The sequence below is a fragment of the Haliaeetus albicilla genome, chromosome 7 (assembly GCF_947461875.1).
Source record: "Haliaeetus albicilla chromosome 7, bHalAlb1.1, whole genome shotgun sequence".
Lineage (NCBI taxonomy): Eukaryota > Metazoa > Chordata > Aves > Accipitriformes > Accipitridae > Haliaeetus > Haliaeetus albicilla.
The window spans coordinates 34949375-34971089 of record NC_091489.1 but is presented as its reverse complement, the minus strand read 5'-3'; positions in this window follow the sequence as shown (position 1 = coordinate 34971089).

Below are 21715 nucleotides of genomic sequence, written 5' to 3'. Positions count from 1 at the left end.
GTACAGTTATGGCAAGTGATTCTGAGCCAGTGTTAACAGCTTGGCAGAGAACCAACAGTGGGTTTGGAGACACAGCTTGGAAGAAGTTCTTCCAAGCACCAGCTCTGCACACCCCTGGACTCTGGTTACTACAGGGCTTTGGGTGAGAGAACTCTGAAGGAACTGGATCAGCTCATGTCCCAAGGTGATGCCCTTCATTCCCTGTCAGAGCCATAAGACTGTTTTCTGTCTTTGGAAAACAACCTGAGCCTGAACTGTGAGGATGATCTGCCCTTCCACAGCTGGTACGCAGTCACTGTGTTGACTGAAAGGAGCATGTAAAGGATAAACAAAGTTTCCACAAGAGTTTCTGCATTAATGTTGAGTGCTTTGTTTTGTGCACTTGCAACCCTCATGCCTGCCTTCACAAATATTTTCTCATGGGCATGTTGACGTCATGCCCGCAAGGATTTCTATTTTTTTTGTAATATTTGTGGGTTCAGGCTGGTGGAAATCACGAAATAGGTATAGAAAGAAAGATGATAGAAGGAAAAGAGAAGAAAGTCCATCAATGCTATCAGGAATGAAACAGAGAGGAAATACTGTCACTTCTCTGTATACCTGGTCCCAGAGAATCAAGAATTAGTAGAGACAGAGCAGCCTTTCTGAAATGTTGACCTGTCCTCCTCTCTCACAGGATTTACATTTGTGTGTCTCACATGTCACTCTCGTGTGTAGTCACCATCCTTTCCCCAGCTGAGTTCTTACTTTCTCCGTCTTTTCATAGTCATTACATTTCTGTGTCCTTTAGCCTTCCCTTTCCCAGGCATTTTCACAGGTAGTTTTATTTTGGATTGTAGGACTGAGAAGCACAGCTCAGTTGTGCTTGCTCATTAGTTTTGTGTAGGGGCCAGCAAGGGCCTGTATTAGCCCAGCACCAAGTCCTGGAGGAACTCCATACTGAGGGAGTACGGGTGATAGGGGTTCTTTTGCACCCAAAGAATGCTCTGACCAAACATGACTGCATGGGGAGGATGAGGCTTTGCCTGGATTTTCCTTTTCCTCTCTTCCAGTAGTTTGAAAAAGGTTGCATGGATTTCAGTTGCAGATGATGACTTTCAAGAAACGAAGGATGTAAGCAAAGATGACAGTGTTTCCATGCAGATTTCTCACAGCCTAGTCCAAGTCTAGACAACAAACTCTGTCTATGTCCACATCACACTCCCAGCTTTCCCTGTCTGCAGTTCTCCTATTGCTTCCTTCCCCCGAGAGTATTTTGTGTCAAGTAAGTGGTTAAATTCAGAGCAAGATCAAGGTTTTATTTTTAAAAGTATTTTGGTATCTGCAAATGCAGATAGTTGCATGTTAGGTATTAAAAAATGAATGAGCACCTAATTACAGTTGATTTCAGCGTAAGTTAGGTATTTTTGAAAATCACAATAGGCCCCAGGAGGCTATCTTTCTCCTGAGCCCCAGTGCATAGCATTTCCTATTGTTTAGGTATCTCTCAAGACAGAAAGCCAATCAGACAGGAAAAATAGCATAAGGGCTGAGAGCGAGCCTAGACTATCTGAATCTGGCTGATTCAGATCTTGCATGTAAATCTGCTCCCAAGTGACTTTTCAAGGTTCAGTCACACTTTGATCTTTAACTCTCATCTTCTTTGTGATGTAGCTATTTCAATTTCATTAATTAGACCAATAGTAATTCCTCCTCCTGCAGCAAAATAAATAAGCAAAAATAAACCATCAAACCTTCTGCTGGATTCACACCTGGCTGTTTGAAATGCTCACCAAATCACACAAGATAGAAAGTAGTTGCATTACATTAAACTGATATCCACAGTCTTTCAACAAGTTTCTTTGTGTCCATGTATAACATTTTTTTTAAAGTGTATTAAAAGTCCTTTCTCTCTACACTTTTGCCCAACTCTGTTAATTCTATGTGAACACCCTTTCATCATATTTATTATATATTATATCAACAACATTTAATGAAATTTGTTCTTTATCTGGTACCCTGAGACAAGCCAATCTTCAGGTTTCTGAAGTGAGCACACAATGGAAGTTTTATTGTGTTTAGTATTTCCTTATTTTATACATTTGAAGGAATGAAAGTTCAAAGCACAGAAAATGGTTTCACTTGAATTTACAGTCATGTTCTGGTTGAAACTATAGACTGCATTTTCAACTACATCGATGTGGATGTCTGAAACGACATATACTTTAATCACAAGATCATAAACTGCTTTTATATTTTCTTTCTATATATCCTTAATACAGAGCTTCACATGAATGCTTGAGTACAAATTGTCTGTCACAAGAAGAAACAGAGGGATTTGGAATAATGATCTGTTGAGCAGAGAGTGAGCAACAATGAAAGAGCCAGATAACTAGTCTGGGCAGCAAAAATGAGACTAGTGCATCTCAGGTGCACGAAGACAGGATACCAAAACAGAGGACTGGCAGCTCTGTGTGTGGTCAATGGAGTTGCCCAACAGAGAATTTGTGAAAGCATAGCTAATATTTCTTTAAAATCATAACCACCCATGTGTAAGTGGAATGGATTTCATCATAGCGTAAATAAGAACAGGAAAAGCACAGAGTTCTTGTCCAAACTCACTTTTCCTGACCAAACATGTTATCTTTCATTGAGACGTGTGGTCTAGACAATGTAGCTGGCCATTGCTGCGATGGCTGTTGTGCCCATTTTCTTTTTCATATCCTAGAGATTAATAAAGCTAGTGCCAAATGACCTTGACTTGAGAGTGGTGCTAGCCATGAGCATCTGGTGGCATGTCTAAGACAACTGGGCTGAGTAGAGAGCTGTGAACATCTATTCAGTTATGTCCTCTGCCATAATTTTCATCACCAGAGTTTAAGCAGTTTGTGAAGTCTGACATATTGCAGCTTTCTTCCACCATCTGCAGTGCCTGCTATATGAGAAACAGATCTTTCACTCTGACCTAAATATTCTCTAACAATACCTTCAGTCAGTTTCTCCTGAGCACCCAGAAGTCAGTCTCTGTAACTAGCATCTCTGTCCATCAAAGACAAGTACTTTTTTCATCTTTTTTCTTCACAGTCCTCATCTTCACGTGCAGGTGATTGAGTCTTCCTGTAACTGAGCTTGGTTTGATTCAACAACAGCATGACAATGACGATGCAGTTGAGTTGTACTGTAGCATTATGTTTTTTCTAAGCACCATATTTCCTCTGTAATTATAGGTTTACTAGAAACAAAATTGAATAATATAACTGTAAATAATATATTCTTGCAACTCTTCTTTAAATGAAGTCATGGGAAACATGGATGAATCAAAGGACATTGTATCTGTTCTCTTCATGAAATCTAGTGCTGATATGGCTACTAAATATGGAATTTTTTATATTTATGTGTGGGCAGGTGTTATTATTATTAAGTAATAGACATGTCAGAATTTGGTTTCCTGATAAATCCCCATAAATGTCTCTTTTTATTTCTTTTATGCTTTTTTCTTTTATTTTATTGGCACATTCTTAGTGGCATTTTTCCATCTCAGGAGGAGCTAGAAATGTCCAATCAGTTATTTGAATCATTTTCAAGAATAGGGCCATGTTGTCGGTGACAGGAGGATATCTTACTTTGAATTCTTAGTGATGATGAAGCCAGTAATAGCAGCCGCATGATTCAATGTCAGAATCTTTCTCCTGACCCTTGGAAATGTCCTTAAAATCTGTGACATTTTTAGCTGCTGCTGACTTTCCTTGCTACTTTGATTGCCACCTCTTAGTGGTTGGTTTGGTACATCTCCAGCCAGGAGTACGTTGCTTCAATGTCACCTTTAACTGCCTGCCAGCGCTTTCCCAGACTGCGCTGATCATATTTACATTGATTAATATATTGTGCTGAATAATGAACTATCAAAAAACTTTGTATAACTGGATTTCCTCTGCAAATGGTGATGCTTCACTTTAGACTTTTAGACCTGGTGCTGTTATTGATGCATCAAGCCGTTCCTCCCTTTAGACTCGGGAGAGTAGTCCTGAGTAAAGTCACTTGATCTGAAATCAGCACCTCCTGCAACACAGGCCAGGTTTTGGCTTTAAATCAGTGTTTGTGTTGGAGGAAAGTTTGGAATGGGACAAACTGCATGAGGGAAGAGGACTAAGATGATGTCGGATGAAATTATTGTAGCGGAGACCCATGTTGCTGTAGTTGCTTTCTTCTCCATGGAAAGAATATAACTAGCATTGTCCTCTGCTGAATGTAAAGATGATGATATCCCTGTCCCTTTTATATCAGGAGTTATCAACAGCAAATGGGCATCCTCACAAGAATTATGGATCTTCTCCATCCTGGTGTTTAAACTGTATGTTTAGTCAGAAGGTACCTGTAGAAAACTATTACTCTGCATGCAATGAAAGGGAATTGCATCCACTCTGCTAACCCCTGTTCCTAGATGCATATTTCCATTAATAATGCTGCGTGTAATCTGCAGCTAGCCTACAAGTAAGCACTGGGCGTTTTGGCTGAAACAAAAATTATATAGGAAGTTGTCACTGGGGAGGCTGAATGGTCCAGTTATCTCTTCAGATGTAACTTGCATCCAGCATCAAGTCCTGATGACTTTATGTGTCTATCAAAAGACCTAAAAGGACCTGTAACCAATAGACTATCTTTCTGCAGAATCTTCTTTTATCTAGATTGGGGTTCTGTTTTTTCTCTTGGGTTAGCTGGGAGTCATCGCAGGGCTGCAGCAGAAGGATGTACAGCCCTGCAGACCAGGGTGGTCCCTGGCTGGTCCCCAGTCTGGCAGTGGGGGATGTGCTCTGGGCCCCAACACTGTTACTAAACAGGAGCGACTGTAATCTTGCGAAGGGAGCATTTGTCTGGGGTTCAGGACACTGGTCCTGCTGCCGTCCTGCTAACATGCTGTGAGAAAGGCAAGTCCTTTCTCATCTCACTTTCCCCATATTTTAAAAGTGCTTTTGAAGTGTTCTGGGATCTGCCAGAATGAGGTGTTGTTATTAAAGGTTTACAGGTGAAACTATCCATCTTGATTTTGCCCCTTATCCACTGGGGTGGACAAATTGAATCTTTTTGTGTCATTTGGAGGGGGAGGGGGAGGTCTCATTTAATAAATTTCACAGCAGTAGGCTGAGGAAATTATCTTCCTGTTTCTGCTGTGTCTGGGCTTCTGCTCTAGTTGGTCTCAGTATGATCTAGGCAACTGGTAAGGATTTCAGCTCTGTACTGCTGCATTGCCTTCCTTCCTAATAAAAACGAATTACTTGCAAAAAGTTGTGTGCTGTTTGAATTTTCCTATGTTTTTATGTTCTGTGTGAAGCATGCAGTAGCACCTTAGTCACATAAATTTGAAGAAAATATAGTTTCCTTAAAAAAAAAAAAAAATCCCCCAAACCCAAAATGCAGTACCTATGCAAAGGTTCTGGGGTTCTGGTGCTATGGAACTGCTACACATTTTGTTTGGGCCTGCTGTGAACAGGGATCAAAGGCATTAGAAATCATGGTGGGGCATGAAATTCATCCCTTCTTGGCAGTTGATAATATGTGTTTCTTTGAGCATCAAATTATTTAAAACCTTGCAAACTTTTCCACACAGACATGACTACATTTTTGACCATTTTATGTGCTGCTTGACAAAGAATTTGTGCAAGTAAAGCAAGCCCCCATTTCCAGTGGATAATTACAGGAGTTCTGACAAAACAGCAGTCCCCTGGTAGGTCATAATACTGCTCAGTGGTAATGCCATCCCTGTGCATTTCATCATGGACATGAAATCTGGACCAATTATCATTTTCTCACACTGTAGCTTTTAAAGTATTTTTATTTTCTTTGTTACTGTCTAGTTCATTAAACAGGGTTTTCAAGCTCCCAGTAACGGGATTACTATTGACAATTTCATTAGAACTATAATTCCACCACCCATGCCTTCCAGAGAGAACCATCGTGGTCCATAGTCACAGCCTGTCCACCTCCAGTATAATTGTATTTACAGCTGCCTTGAACTCATCACCCTCGAATTCTGAAGGGCCAAACCTGCCACTTTTTGTGAAATGGGTTTTAGCTCTGAAGTACAGCAGCCTCGAGAGTTCTTGGAGAGTTATGAAACTGTCAGCTGCCATCTGACCATATGCATGCCTGGAGAGATTCTTAATGTACAGGTGTAATAAGTTTATAATTGCAATTTATATATAGCAATGCAATGCCCAACCTGTCAGGTAAATACCAGCGAACAGCACAGCTTGAATGGGAGTTGTAAACATGCAAGTAACAGGTTGGTTAGAGATCAGCAGCTGTTTAGATTGCAAGCTCCTTGGAAGAGAAAATGTCTCAGCTCTTCAGTCTCAGCTATTTCTGTCCAGACATGCATTGCAGTAAAGGCATGAAGTACTGTCGTAATCTTACACCCCACATCTTTGTTTTCATGTTCTCCTCTGCTTATCATAACTCAGGATATTCTAAATAATAAATGCAAACATAATTCAGATAAGGTATTTAGTTTCTAAGTTATTATTTATATAATTTCTGGATTTACAGGCTCTGTTTGACAGGAGGCCTTTATTATAGTACAAGAATAATAGTGGAAAAACAGAAAAGAAAAAATCCTCCCCCTCTGACCCCAAAGTCATCCCTGTGGGTCAACTTCTATGTTCCCTGATACGGCTACTCTTTCAAACTTGAAATAGGACATAGTAATAGGAGGGTTATACTTTTCTTTAAAGAAGTTTGTGTGTTAGATTTTGAAAGGTTAGGTCTTTGCAAACAACTTTTCTGAGTTATTTAGCAGCACTTCTTTGTTGGTTTTGATGGGAAAAATTTCAAGAGTATTATGTAAAGCAGGAACAATCCAGCAAAGCTGATGAGAAACAGGGGTGAAATCCTGGCCCCAGTGTTGGCGAAAATATGGTTTGGAATCAAATTAAATAAAGATAATCACCCCTTCTGACCTATAAGCGTGTTTATTTGATGTCATGAGATAACATCTCCAAACATCTCAATATGCTGTTTCTACTTGCTGGCAGGATAAAATTGTAATAGGAAGGACGATCTTTAAGAAAGAAAGTTGACAGCTCATGCAATATTTCTATTTAACATAGGGTAAATAAGATCAGAATTAATTTAGTGTTCTGTCAACTTCCATGAATGCTCACTACCTAAATCATTGTGCTTTTTTGTTTAGGGTGGGCTTGCAGTGGAGTTAAGCAGGATGTTGGTATTCATGAGAGAGAGTTTGGGAGAGAAGCGCTTATTTTTAACGGTGTCAGATGTTTTTAACTGAATGTTACATTTTATATCTTCAGTTCACATTAAGACTGATTTTTGTTCCATGTTGATACTTCAGAAAGTTTTTCTTGGAGACACTTTTAAAACAATTGTTATATTTGACCCCCTAGGAAAAAAAAAAAGAAAAAAAAAACCCAAAACCCAAAACCCAGTCCTTTAATTTTGAATGCAAGTTGACTCAGGTGCTTCCAACAGGTGGTCCCTCATTAGAAAGAAACCAATGCCTGACTCTCTGAGTGAACAGAAACACCTGGGCATGCCTGGGGGCAAGGCTGGCCATTTCAGAATGCAACTGCCATTTTCAGCCTTTCCAAACTGTGATTAGTTATTCAATTGCACATCCAAATTTAGCTGATGCATTTGTACATGTAATTAATTATGATTTATTTAAAAATCACTCTGCAAAGCTTTGTTCCTCAATTCTCCACAGATTGAATTACGGAAGGATAGATTTGATTTTCAGATTTCCTTCAGCTGATTTGAGCTAGGCTTGAGTGACTACCTATGGGTAGGGAAAGTCCTTTGCCTAACACTGGTGGGATAACAGGTATGGCAAATACAGAGGCTTTCTTCCAATGGTAAGTTTATATCTGATATGCAAGTTTTACGAAATTGTTTGTTTCACTGCGGTGCATATTATTGAAAGATTCATACTGGTTTTATATATGTCTTTTTTGTTTTGTAAATTAAGTGTACATCAATAAAAGCCATTGAATTAAATATATATATTTTTAATGAAGGAAACAAATATAAGAAAGAGTATGCTTTTGTATTGATAAGACATTAAAAGATAACTTAATGATAAGCAGAAAAGGAGTTCTGTACTTCCACAACCAACTAAGGATATTTTTTTGGTTTTCAATGTTATGAGAAGTTGAGTGTGTGTTTTAGCATTTGGACTGGGAGGTGCTAGAGTGCCCAAAATATGAATTCTGAGGCATGGTGGCATGTTGAATGATTCAGCTCTGTAGGGCTAAGCGTATCCTCTATTGACGCAAAAGAAAGCATGTGTATTTTTCAGCTCTTACCCTTGTCCAGCAAGCGTTGCAATTGTGTGTCCGGATTGAGTCTCAGAAAAACGAACCCTTACCTAAGCTCATCTCTCCTCATTTTTGTGTAAATTGCTAAACGGTGCTTTTCAGACAAGGCAATGCCATGTGTTATAGAGGTCCTGTAAGACTGAGGAGGGAAGTCTGGTATTCCTGTTTTAAAGATTATAGCTGATTGAACCTATGAAAGAGAAAAAATTGCCATAGTGTGAGTGTGGAGAAGGAGAGGGAGGGCTGACTGACTCCAAGTCCTAACTCAGTGCGAGTTTTCAAACTGTGAACTGAGGGCAAATCGGTGTTTTCTTTTTGACTCTTCTGAGACGAATCATGGAAGATATTGTACGGATAGAAATGAAAATTGGGGACCTTCTTAGTAAGGTGTGTTGGAAGTAGGAAATCTCTTGGTCAAAATAATTGTGTGTGTTTAGTTTAGATGGAAGTAGTTTGGGAGAGGCACTTGAATAGCCTTAAAATATAAAAGATTATGAGACAGTCATTCTTCTCCATATTCACCAAGTGTTGAACAAGAATAAATTGACTTGATTATTAGCAAGGTTGTTTTGGGGTTTTTTGGTGGTGGTTTTTTTTTTAGTACAGATGTAAACTTTCTAACCATGGGAGTAGGCTGCTGAGAGTGGTTGTATAACCTTCCAATTAGAGGTGTTAAATAACAGGATGGAAAAACACCTGTTTAAAAAACATGCAAATATACCTGAACCTGTCTCAGACCCCAGGGATGGACTGTCCCCACTCTCATGATCCTTTCCAGCTTTATGTTTCTGTGGCTTTTGCAAATGGCTTCTTCTTTTGTAGTAGAGGAGAACAGAAGTTAGAATGGTGGCTGTTTTCAGCAGGATTTGTTTTATTTGTTCACGTAGTCTTTAATCACTGGATTTATTGAAAGAAAATACAAATCTAGCAGGAACTTCTAAGAAAAGTTATTACATTTGTTTGGGTTAAACATTGCCAGACTGTCTGGGTTGACTGAATGCAGGGATAGAGTGGGTTCCTGGGAGAGAGAGAGAGAGACTGTTGTTCTTAATATCACTCTAACAGAGAACATCTGTGGATGACTGCAGATGGAAGTAGAGCCACACAGTTCAAGGTACCATTTTTTTGGACCCAGTTCTTGAAAATATGAATGGGGAGAGTAGGAGGCATGTAATGCTATAAATTGCTTGTACATTTTTGCTTTTTCCTCCTGTTTGAGATAATGTTTGGCAAGTTGCTATTCTCCATGTAATGAAAATCTGGATCGCTCTGTTTGTAGTTCAATATCCTACTCACAGATCTTACAAGCCTAATGGGGAGCTGACTTTAACTTGTCTCATACAGTCCCTTGCCTTTTAACAAAGTGCCATGTTACAAAGGTCTGTTGCTCAGATGAGCTACTATGAAGTGAAAAAGATGATGAAAAATGAGGAAAACCAGGGCTGTGCATGTTCTAGGTTTTTTTCAGTTATTTTTCTCTTTTCCCAGAAAAAAAATCTTTGTGCCCATAACATCAGTTCTGGAAGCTTTGTTCACCTGTTTAAAATGCAGGTGCAGAATATTTCTAAAGCAATGGGGTAGTGAATGCACTAAAGTCATGGTCGAGTCTGCTTTTGAAAATCACTTTGTGGAGACTATTTATCCTTGCTTGTTTTGTTTTCTTGTTTTTCTACCTGTAAAACAAAAGTTTAAGCTTCAGGCTGTTGATGTTTAACCCCAGTCAGCAACTAAGCACCACGCAGCTGCTCACTCATTTGCCCCCCAAACCCAGTGGAATGGGGGAGAAAATTGGGAGAATAAGTAAAGCTTGTGGGTTGAGATAAGAACGGTTTAATAGAACAGAAAAGAAGAAACTAATAATGATAACACTAATAAAATGACAGCAGTAATAATAAAAGGATTGGAATATACAAATGATGCACAGCGCGATTGCTCACCACCCGCCGATCAACGCCCAGTTAATCCCCAAGCAGCAATCCCCTGCCCCCACCCCTCACTCCCCCCAGTTCCTATACCAGATGTGACGTCCCATGGTATGGAATACCCCATTGGCCACTTTGGGTCAGCTGCCCTGGCTGTGTCCTGTGCCAACTTCTTGTACCCCTCCAGCTTTATCACTGGCTGGGCATGAGAAGCTGAAAAATCCTTGACTTTAGACTAAACACTACTGAGCAACAACTGAAAACATCAGTGTTATCAACATTCTTCTCATACCTAACTTAAAAACATAGCACTGTCCCAGCTACTAGGAAGAGAATTAACTCTATCCCAGCTGGGATACCAGGACAAGGCCAAATGAATTGAGAACTTGAGTATTGTATCTTGATCACTGTTATCTGTAAATCACCTTCTGAATCTTAAAATGCTGAATTAATTAATGTTAAATCTTGGGGATGGGGAGGTTGGTTGGTTCTGCAAGCTTGCATATGTGTCTAAGTATTAGAAAAATTTTAAAAAAAAAAGGAGGAGCAGCAAGGAATTTATCTACTGCACAAACTTCTGTATTTCAACACTTCCTTTGAAATTGAGACATAATCACCCTTTGCCCCTTAAAAGTACAAAATTTCATTATATAGGAAGGGAGTTTTGTTTGTTTGTTTTTCCTCCTTCAATACTGCTATTGTAGAGTAGAAAGGAACAGTATGCCTTCCACAGCCAGAGCCTGGGGAAGGACAAAATAGAATCAGCTTGCAGCAATATATTCACATTAGGTGCATGAGAAATCTACAGTGCCGGGGTACTGAAGCACTCAACTATCTTGCCTATGAAAAGTGGAGTGTTTCCATCACTGGAGATGTGGGTAGGGGATTTTTTTTGTTTCTAAATGCCAATGGTGCATCAAGAATGATATAATAGATTTACTCAATTTTGCTTTGATATAGGAAAAACAGACTAAAAGACTTCATGTGTTTTCTGGTTTTATTAGTTTTTCATTCCATGACTGAAATCTTGCTCTAAATGTGGTACGTCAACTTGTTAATTATGGTGGAAAAAACACAAATCTTTTGACTTATAAATATGAAACAAAGGATTTTTATTCAAATTGATGAACTTTGTTTATGTTTTCTCAATGGCAAATTTGTGTGAGGCTTTTCTATTTTCGCAAAAATAAATTATAAGGTACAAATTTTATAACAAAACATCATTTATGCTGGGAAAAGTTTAATCCAAAGTCCTCTGACCATTACTAATGAAAAAAACCACAGTCTCTGTGTTTGCTCTTGTTTGTAGAGAAATTCTGCCATGTTTTGACCTCATTGCCATCTTTCAGCCAAAACACTTGGCAAAAGGCACCTAATGCTTCTGGAACCACATTGTGAAGCGGGATCAACATCTTGATAGGCAGTTCTCCACCAGTACAATATGAATATGATTTTAAATACTCAATTTTATGACTATTTTTATCTGCAGCCCAGCTGTGACATAATTGGAGGCGGTATGTGTTGCAGTAGTTTAGACTTACAATTTTACTTCATCCTTGGCCCAGCATTTTTCTTTCCTGACTGTCATGTCATCTGTGTGCTGGAAAGCTCTTGTGAGGAACATTCCAGAGAAGGGAAGTTGGAGGGATGCTATATAGACCCAAAAGATCAGAGTAAGTGTTGTGCTGATTTAATTGTTCCTGTAACAACATGTTCTTGTGGCTGGGAGTCATGGTACATGCGTGTGTGTGTGGCCAGAGAGAGTTATAGGAAGAGTAAGTCCTGGCATTTGTTCAGCAGCTCCCAGTAGCAGCACCTTTGTAGGATGGGGGACTGAGTGCAGCCCTGCTGCCGACAGCCAGAGATTCAGGGAAGAGAAGAAATGCATTTGTAAGCACAGGCCGGGGGCAGCCCACGCTGTCCTGATGTGGGAGCGGGATTGAATCACTCGTGGACTACACAGGGCTCGTGCTACAGGTTGGTCAGTCCTGTGGTAAAGAATAGAAGATGTCCAAGTAGTTCACAGTCGAATAATGTGTTGTGTGACCCTAAAAGAGTTGCTTCATCTAAGTGATTTTTCTCCCCTATACTCGTAAACCACACTTCTCCCAAGCTTTCTGTGTCTGTTAGTACATCAGGGACTGTCAGCAGGTGTTGCCTGACCTTTATTAAAATCAGGTTGGATCAAGGAGTCCTGTAGCATTTTTCTCTGTTTTAATATTGCCATCTCAAGATATTTTTTCCCGCATACCTGCATCAGCTGATCTTTTGTACAGCAAATAATTCGCCCTTCGCAGTTGTTGTTTCTTCCTTATACTTATGCATGTTTAGCTGTGATAGGGAGCACTGTTACATCTGTACATGTTAATCTGCCTGTGCTGAGCCAGGCCCCTGGGTGGCCTTGTCATATACAATGAATGTCAGCCTTCCTTGTGGTTACTGTTTGGGTTTAAATAATCGTATTTTACTTTTTGTAGACAGTTCTTTTCAGCAGACCATGGAATGTCAAGTGGACATTATCATTAGTTTGGCCCTAGTCCTGGGGCGAATTAAATGTTTGACTATTTATTAAAAAATCCCCTTCCTTTAGGTGAGGAGATAAATTAGATTTTTTTACTATCAGAAAATGTTGCAAGAGGCGTCTTGCGTATTGCAGTGGTGGTGACTGAAAAAATAAAGTGCTTCGCTAGTTCACATTTACAATATATGAATTTAGTTTGGATATAAATTACCCAGACTTCTTTGCTTTGGAGGCAATTGAAAATCTCGGGGGATTTCTTATAGCCCCACGTTTCAGGGAGGCGGGATATAAAAGAGAACAGTTGTTCTCATAATGTTTGGTTATATCCATGCTTTGTGTTGAAAGAAGAAAAAGGTAAATGAAAGGTAAAGCACTATTTATAAAAGGTAGACTTTCCATGAACCAGGAGTTATGAATTTGGCTTAAGCAACAGGTGAGGGCTCAGCTAATTCACATTTTATTGGTACTGGTTTACAGATCTTTACCTACTTTAAATGTTCTAGATGTGTAATTTCTGCTGCAGCTTGTAGATTTTGGAATTGCTCATAGCAAACATTCTCCCTAGATTTGAGTAGGAGAGGTGGTTGGTTTTTTTTTTGTAAAGCAAAAGCATTTAGAGATAAAGTGAGGTTTTCAGTTTTAAAAAGATTTCTGTTTTTTCCTTACTTCAGTTTGTCATAATCTCAAGAATGTTGTATGGGTAGTTGTTTGTCCCAGAAACCATCATGGTTACTAAATATATGGAATTAAAAAAAAAATAAAAAATCAAGGTTGTGCTGAAATGAACATAGTTAAAATTCAGAAAGAGAGATTCCTTAATTAACTTAATAAAATTACTAATGGAAGCATTTTAACTGCTAAATTTAATTTACTTGTCAAGATATCAGGCTACAAAGAGGAGGGAAGAGTGGGAACTCTGCTTTCCATTATGATGTGCTCTATTATAGAATAAATTTGCTTAAAATGAAATATATCACAAAAAGCCATCAATGACATCTTAATTTGGAACAGCCAGTTGAAAAGTAATTAGACTGTGAAGCAATCAGTTCTAGTAAATCAGTGTTTCCCTTTACATAAACATACGTTTTTACTATTTATAAACAGGAAAGACTTCCAGATACTCGAGTAGCGAGGACTTTGATTGTATTTCTACTGTAGGTGTTTTCTATTTTACATTACAAAACTGTCAAAACAAAAAGAATTGGAACTTGATTTGTATGTGATCCAGTGAAATGCTTAAGCAGAGTTTTCATTTTAACCATTCCCTTTAAGAACATGTCTCTGTGGGGCCGCCTCTTTCCGTTGACAGAGGTTCGTGTATTATGGCTGAGGCTGAGATCAGAAAGTAGGAAAGGAATCGCAGATCTGTTCAGTGTGGATACTTGGTGCACCATCTTCATCACTTTATTATGTGGGAAGCCAGTCCTCTTTTGCATTCCTGAGGCAGCTGGGTAATGTGACTGATAGTTTTACAGCAAAAAAATTGGCCAAAACCTACTCCTCTGAAAGTAAAAAATGAGGATCCCTGGGAGAAATTTCACCTTAAAGATACAAGTGTTACAAATACCTTATTGCATTTACCATTTTAAGACCTTACGTTTGGATGGCTGTGGCGACAGTGACTCCGACAACTTATGATCTGCACTTGAGCTGGGATGTTGAAGAGCTCAGTGTTAAATGAATATCCATGGGAACTGGGCACCTAATCTTGGTAGACCTTTGAAAATCATTTCCCTATGATACAATACCAAATCCAGATGCTATAGCATCAGTTAAAATTGCTGCATGGCTGTTAATATCCCTCCTAAGTCCCCTCTGTTGTGCTCCTCTCCAAGCCAGGTCTGTGCACTATAGAGCAATGCTGCTCTCTTTAATGAGTTCCACTACTTACAAGTCTTCTAAGTTACTTGAAACTTTTTGTGTTAACTTTTAATAATTTGTAATATTCCAGTAGCTGAATGTTTTTGTATGGAAAGGCAAGTCAGAACACCTGCTCTGTCGGTAGTTTAAGAATTTGTATCACAGGATCCAATAAATACCAGGAACTTCACTCCCAAAAGGAGTTGTGTGAATGTAAACGCAGAGCAGTACCTACTATTCTTACTTTTCTGAAGGCTGATGTTGTTTGCAGTAGGTGAGGAAGGAGGAACTTGGCTTCCGACATTTGATTCTTCAGTATCGTAGAAATGTTGGGAATAGAGTGGGAAACTTGTATGCTCTAACTTTTACCAAGAAGTTGTTCAGCTTTACATTTTTAAACCATACCAGAAAAATAGATGTGTTAAGTGAAATTTAAAATTGAACAAAAGAACTTACTTCTTACGTGACACAGGAGTCATGCTACAGATCAGATCCTTATTGGTTTGAACTATTATGGTATTTTCCATATAGCCGAGTCTTTTTTTACAAATTTCACAGACGTACTGTGGCTGTGGTCGAGGTGCCAACAGGAGCTCCACACTGAGGCAGGAGAACAGCTGCCTCCATTTGGATTAGTTGTTGGGGCAGGGGTCTGTAAATGTTAGAATTACTTATTTCAGCCAAAACTGTGGGATGCACTGCCAAGTGAGTTATATCAGCATTAAATGATATTAATGAATATGCTGAGAAAGAATACCCAAAGAAGTAGAGCAATGCAAGCAGCTTGCTGAAAAGCGATACCTGTAGTGAAAAATTAATTAATCAAAGTCCTTATTGCTATTAGTTTCTCTCTTTCTGCCAGGTAGTACTTGAATTGAGTTTTATTTTGTTTTTCATAGGTTAAGTGCAACTTACCTGAGAAATCATACTGTCGTGTTTTTCAGAGGCAGATCTTTGGGCTTTCCCGTTCAGGCAAAATACAGCCCGTTGTCACCTACAGATCTGTTTGTACTTGGAATTGAATTTTACTGAATGTGGACCCCTCTGCTGTCCCTGTCCTTCACTAAGACAGTATCCGCAGAAGAAATGCTAGTAGCATAAATTACAGCGATGCTTAGGCAGGCAGCCTAGGATTAGAAGTGTACACGGCTTCATGTGATGTGACTGCCTAGATCTTGGGCACAACAAAATATAGAAGCTCCTTAAGCCCAAATTTATTATTCAGGGTATACAACTGCATAGAAAAGTGTTATAGTTGGAACACAAGGCTCTTGGGAACATGCTTTTAGTAAATATGCTGTTTATAAAGCAGCGTTTTTGCAAGCAGCAGGTTTATTATTAATTCTAATTTAATCTCTTTGTTTTTAAATGAATATATCTCACTGTTAATTTCAAGAGTTTAAGATGTTCTTAGCTAAAGACATTACAAAGTTAAAATACAACATTATTATGGTTAATTATGGTTGTAGGCATTCTTTTGAGAACTTTTATCATTCAATGCACTTTGGCTTTTATGTCACTGGGAAAAAATTCTCCAACATGCATCATTCTACATATGGTAGAGCTGGCTGCAACTAATCCTGTAATGCTGCCCTACACCCAGTGGTCGTGCAGTATTCTTTTGCCTTTTAGATATTTTGGTCACACAGCCATTAGTTTTGGAATCACAGGTCATAAAAAACTAGTTGTTCATTTAGTTCAAGGAAGAGAAGATTCATGTTTCTTTTATTGGTCATCAGCTGGGATGCACAGTGGCATCTGCAGCAAGTTTCACATATTTGGAACAGAAGTGACTAGTTGCTCCAACTCATCTACTAGGAAACGATTTACTAAACGGAGAGGATGTGTAGGCAGGCAGGCATGCCATACCTTATTATTGCCTGCTAAATGGCTGTACTCTTCAGATTATTTATCATGAGAAAAAGCTCCACCTTTAAAAATGAATACAATGGTTGTTTAATACAAAATCTGCTGTTTCTGGATTCTGCTCTCTTTTGGAGTTCTCGCCTCCTTTTTTACTTAATAAAGTTGCAGCATATGGTTTTGTGTTTGGTTTTTTTTTTTTTCTTAGTCTTCCTGATGCTCCTAGGAGGGCAAAAGGCAGTTGAAAGTATTGTTCTTACCATGACTGCCTGTTTTCTTGCTTATCTTCTTCCCCTACTGCCTTTCATCGTCACACAAAGTAATAAGCAGAGAAGAACAGACAGAAGGAAACCAGCTTACATTTCGATGTGAACACAGTGTGCATCATGACCATGACTTGTGTGTAAGATAGCTTCAGTTTCCTGTTGACTTGGTGGCATGATATTTAACATTCTCTTTTATAAGCTTATTGTTTACAGCAATTTTGTATTTCTGCTTAGCCTAATGATGACAAGAACGTCCACCCTGGAGAGTTCAGCCTCCAGTCTTTGAAGGTCTCATTTGAACATGTTTGCAACTGCAAGGAATGACTTGAGGCTGTGCTATTTAACACAAAAGAGAAGTGGGGAAAAAACACCACCAACACCCCCCCCCCCCCCTTTTTATTTTTGTTTGTCCTTATTCTGGATTCTTAATGGCTCTGAAAATATAGGTCAAAGATATGTGTATATGTAGTAAATAAAGGATGGGTTTGGTGCACTTATTACTAGAGGGGGATGAGGTATACTTTCTCTTAAGGGTGCTGTATGTTTAACACGACCCTTATCCCTTTCTACTGTTCCTGTTCTTGCTCCTGCTCATTCTTTGGTCTTCAGGGTTTTTTTAAGCTCCTGTTGGCTTGTACACGTCAACTCTTTTTCCGCTCCAGCTTGTTATCCCCTTCTGAAGGAGAGAATGTGCAACAGAAACACTTTTTGTGCCCGCCTTAGGCATTTTGGCTCAGTAATTTACATTCTGTGATGCTCTTCATCTTTCTAGATCCTTCAGTCCCATTGCGTAGTCTATTACTTGGAAAGAAAAATCCATGTATTGGCAGGGGACTTGAATTCAACTCATGGGGTAGCAGTCTAGTTTACATATATCCCACTGATGTCAGTTCTCTGCATTGGATGCTTAATGACCTGCACGCACTTGTGTGGTGCAATTCCTTCTATTTCAAGTCAATTGAACGTTCACATGCCCCTTGTGTCTTGCATGAGATGTTCTTTTGGTCGCAACCTGGTTTCACAACAGAAATGTATCTGCTTCAAGGGGGTTTTGTAGTAGGCTTTCTAATACTTCATGTTACTTACTGCCCCCCTCCCTTTTTCCCAGCAATGTTAGCAGAGTCAGCAGTTGAGTGAGTGATAGTGCAAACTGAACTGTACTTTTGGGACTTGGCAATCCATTTTGCTTAGGCTGATGCTTGTTTGAAGACTGGCACCATGGCCTGCATTGCTGTTACCTGTGTTATACTTGGCTCTTGTTTGCTCTGGGGACAAATACCTTCCTAGCTATCAATTTAAAAGCTCTCACCATCATTAGATTAAAGCAAAAATATATACAATGGTGCTTCTTGTGCGTATAGTTCTCCTCTTCTGTGATCTAAATTGGAGTATTTTAAACCCGTATTAAGGAATGTTGCTTTGTCCTTCAGTTTACAGTGTCTAAAGTGAAGATATCCTTCACTTTATATTTACAAGGGCTACCTTCTTAAGTTTTAACTTAAATCTCTGTGATTTATATCCTGATATCCATCTATCTATTTATTTATTTACACTTTTATCTGTGCTTTGCAGTATCACTGGAGTTTTAAGAGAGAAGATCTTATTGGAGCCCTCTGTAGTTTGCATACTGTGAACTACCATAGTGATCCCTTGCTGAGACACTTATTTGAGAAGTCAAAAATATGAAAAATACATTGACAGTCTTTTGTTTTTAACACACAATATCATAGATGCGTTAAGCCAGATTTTTTCAGACACATTACAACAGTTCAGTTTGTCACTTAGTGTTGATTTTGTTGTTGTTGCCATTATTTCCCCCCCCCCCCCCTTTCATTTTCTTGAGCATAGGAAAGCACAGGTTATAGACATTAGTAATTTGGATATAATGGAAGAACAGGCCAAGGGTAAGTAGCTGCAAGCCAACTTTTAAATGTAAATTATAGCATGGTACATGATCTTCATGGTATAAATCTCATAGCAGTTAATAGGTTTGAGACGCTAAAATATTGTGTAGAACACAGTCTGTGTTGGGTAGTCTCATTTGCCATTGATCTGGGTGTAAATAGCTTCCTGACTGAAGTTGATTCCCCAGAACCTCATGTTAATGAGGAAAAAAAATCATGAGAGAACCACAGTCCTTGGTGCTGCTGTTTTCTTTTTTCAGAGCATACTGAGTTGGTAATGTACAAGGTCCAAACTGGATATACATCTGTCCCAGGGTTATCACTAACAGGGTTTTTTAGGAATCCCTGCCTTTCGGAAGGTAATAAACCTTCAGGATCTCTCTTCTCACATACAGAATCATATCCTTACCTTTTGGACATAATTTAAGACTTGTTTTTTCAAACCAGTATGAATACTTAAATAATAGTTTGTAGTTTATCTGCAGGAGTTATATAAATAGATTTTGAAATATGATTCATGTTGAAATTTTATAACTAAATATAGTTATTATCATCTGTGTTACGCTTTCCAGCACATTTCTAACTAGCTTATTACATCGTTGGCTGATGACCTTACCTTTGCTGTCTAGAAAGGGAAAATGAAATTAAAAAGGGAAATGAGGTTTCACAGGAAGCGAAGCTAGGAAAAAATAGACTTATTAAACTGCACATATGCAACATCTCAGTTTCAGCTGGCTCCCAGTGTGGTGGGTTCCGCTGCTGGTAGACAATGGGTCCCATTGACAACCAGTTGGAGCAGCTACTTTGGGGACAAGGCGCTACCCAGTCAGAGTGAGTGTGGCAGAAAATACAGACCTTAACAAAGAACTCTGTAAGGCAAGCAGATGTTTGTCAACCACTTTTTTTTTTTTTTAAGCACTTGGTGTTCCTAAGAAAATGAGAAGGATTTTATGCTTTTCCTCACTACTTTGTGCGTTGTTCTTAATGTATTATGTAGCTCTTATAGCAGTCAGCTTTATGTATCTGTGGTACCCAGGACAACACTGAGGGTAATGGCAATAATACTTATCACTTAAATGACATTTTACAAATTCGAAGTGTTGTGCAACAAACATTAATTAGCTCTTACAAGAGTCTTGCTGTGGAGTAGGTAAGTGTTGTTATTCTCCGATTACACACGGGGAATCTAAAGCAAAGAGGTAAATCATTCAGGGAGTCAGTTGCATTTGGGCAAGAACTGAAGCTGGGGAGTTTCTGCTTCCCAACTTGTTTCATAGAGTGAACTGCTTGCATCATAGTTAGATAAAAATCTGCTCCTAGATTGATAAAAAATAATTTAGTGCATCAGTTCTACCATGGTTGCATCTTCACGTGAAGCTTACAGGGCTGTGTCTCACAGTGATTCACAGAAAAGCTACTCACTTGTCCCAGTCACAAACCCCAAAGTTTTACTTTAAAACATATTTTGGTATTTTCCTACTGTGCACATGCCCAGAGGCATGGTAGGCAGAAGAATGCATAGAGAAAGCTGACATGCTGGTGTGATAAAAGTATACACATATAGAAGAACACAGGTCAAAATGGCCTTTTTTTATATAGATACGTTATACCAAAACTTCAGAGAGGTATACCAGCAGTGTGCACAGATGACACTGGAAAGAAGAGCAAAATCTTTCCTACATGTCATTCTAGATTTTCATGCAGACACTTCTAAAGTCCTGTTTTGATCAGAATATTCACCCCGATTGCTGCATGTGTATCAAATGGATTATTGGAATACACTACCACTCGGAAGTCCCTCACCTTTCTAACTTCTTAGCTTGTCAGCTTCTTGGAGAAGTCACTATATGACCTTTTTTTCAAAAGAAGTTAGCATGCCAGAATGATGAGAGTGCCTAGTGCCCCGGAGTGCCATAACAGCTATTTCTGTATTCTGGTAACAGCTAGAAGCCGGAGAGAGTCTGGACTCCAGTGTGTGGTAGGCTCTCTATCCATTTATATAATGAGTTCCCCACCATGGAAATTTTGCGGTCTGTAATATAATCATGTTTAATAAGCCGTTTCTAACTGTCTTTCATTGCTGTTGTATCTTAAAATAGTTTTTATTGATCAGCAGAATGCCCTGATGTAGTACCTCTGAATCTTCTTGGGTGCAGTAAATGCCCCTTCTGTCTTTCAGTTACCCTGTAGATCGGATATTAACAGCTCAAGTTCTGTGTTTTCAGCAGAAAAATATATTTCTTAGCAGAATATTTGCACATGTGAAATCAAATAGAGAAGTGAAGTTGTGATCACGCAGAATTGCACCCTTTCCTAACCTGGCAGAGCAGGGCTACTAACCTTGCTGTCCTGTGGTCAGCTGTATGAGCTGCACAGTACTAAATTCAAATGTCTTTTCAATTAATACCGAAAGATGCTGTCTCTGAAATGGGAGGAAAAAGTCAAAGGCTTTCCCTACAGCATGAGGACTGGTATGTCTGGTTTGTAGCTGGACTGTACTTTTCAGGCAGTGGCACCCACAAAGAGTGCCTCTCGGGAAATGCTGTCCTCATCCAACACTCTCTTGCTTTTCCACGTCAAGTCTTGGCTACACACATTTGGACTGTTGGGTTTGGTTGTGCACCTACAGTTCTACAGTGAGAATCTTTAAGTCACCGTTTATCCCAAATCAATTTTCCAAGACACTGGCCATATCTGCATTTAAGATATCATGGATCAGTTCAGTGGAGCTAAATGGATCTACACCGCTTTAAATGGCCCTCTAGCTTTCCCAGGTTCTGTGCAATTACTCCTCAGTTTTGGTGCAGTGGGTATTGTCAGCTACTTTAAATGTTATTTTTCATTTTTCTGTCATTTGCAGGTGTTTTTAAATGTTGCTACCTTGAAAATATATAGTAAATTAACTATCTCTGAATTCCATACTTTTTTTATTTTCCATCCATTCTCAGTTAACTGTTTCTGCAAAGCCAGCAGAGGAAACTCAGAACTTTAGGCAGCTTTCTTGAGTGTAATGGCTATTTGAAATAATTTTATGGACAAGGTAATGGATTAAAGCCATGTGTGTGTCCAT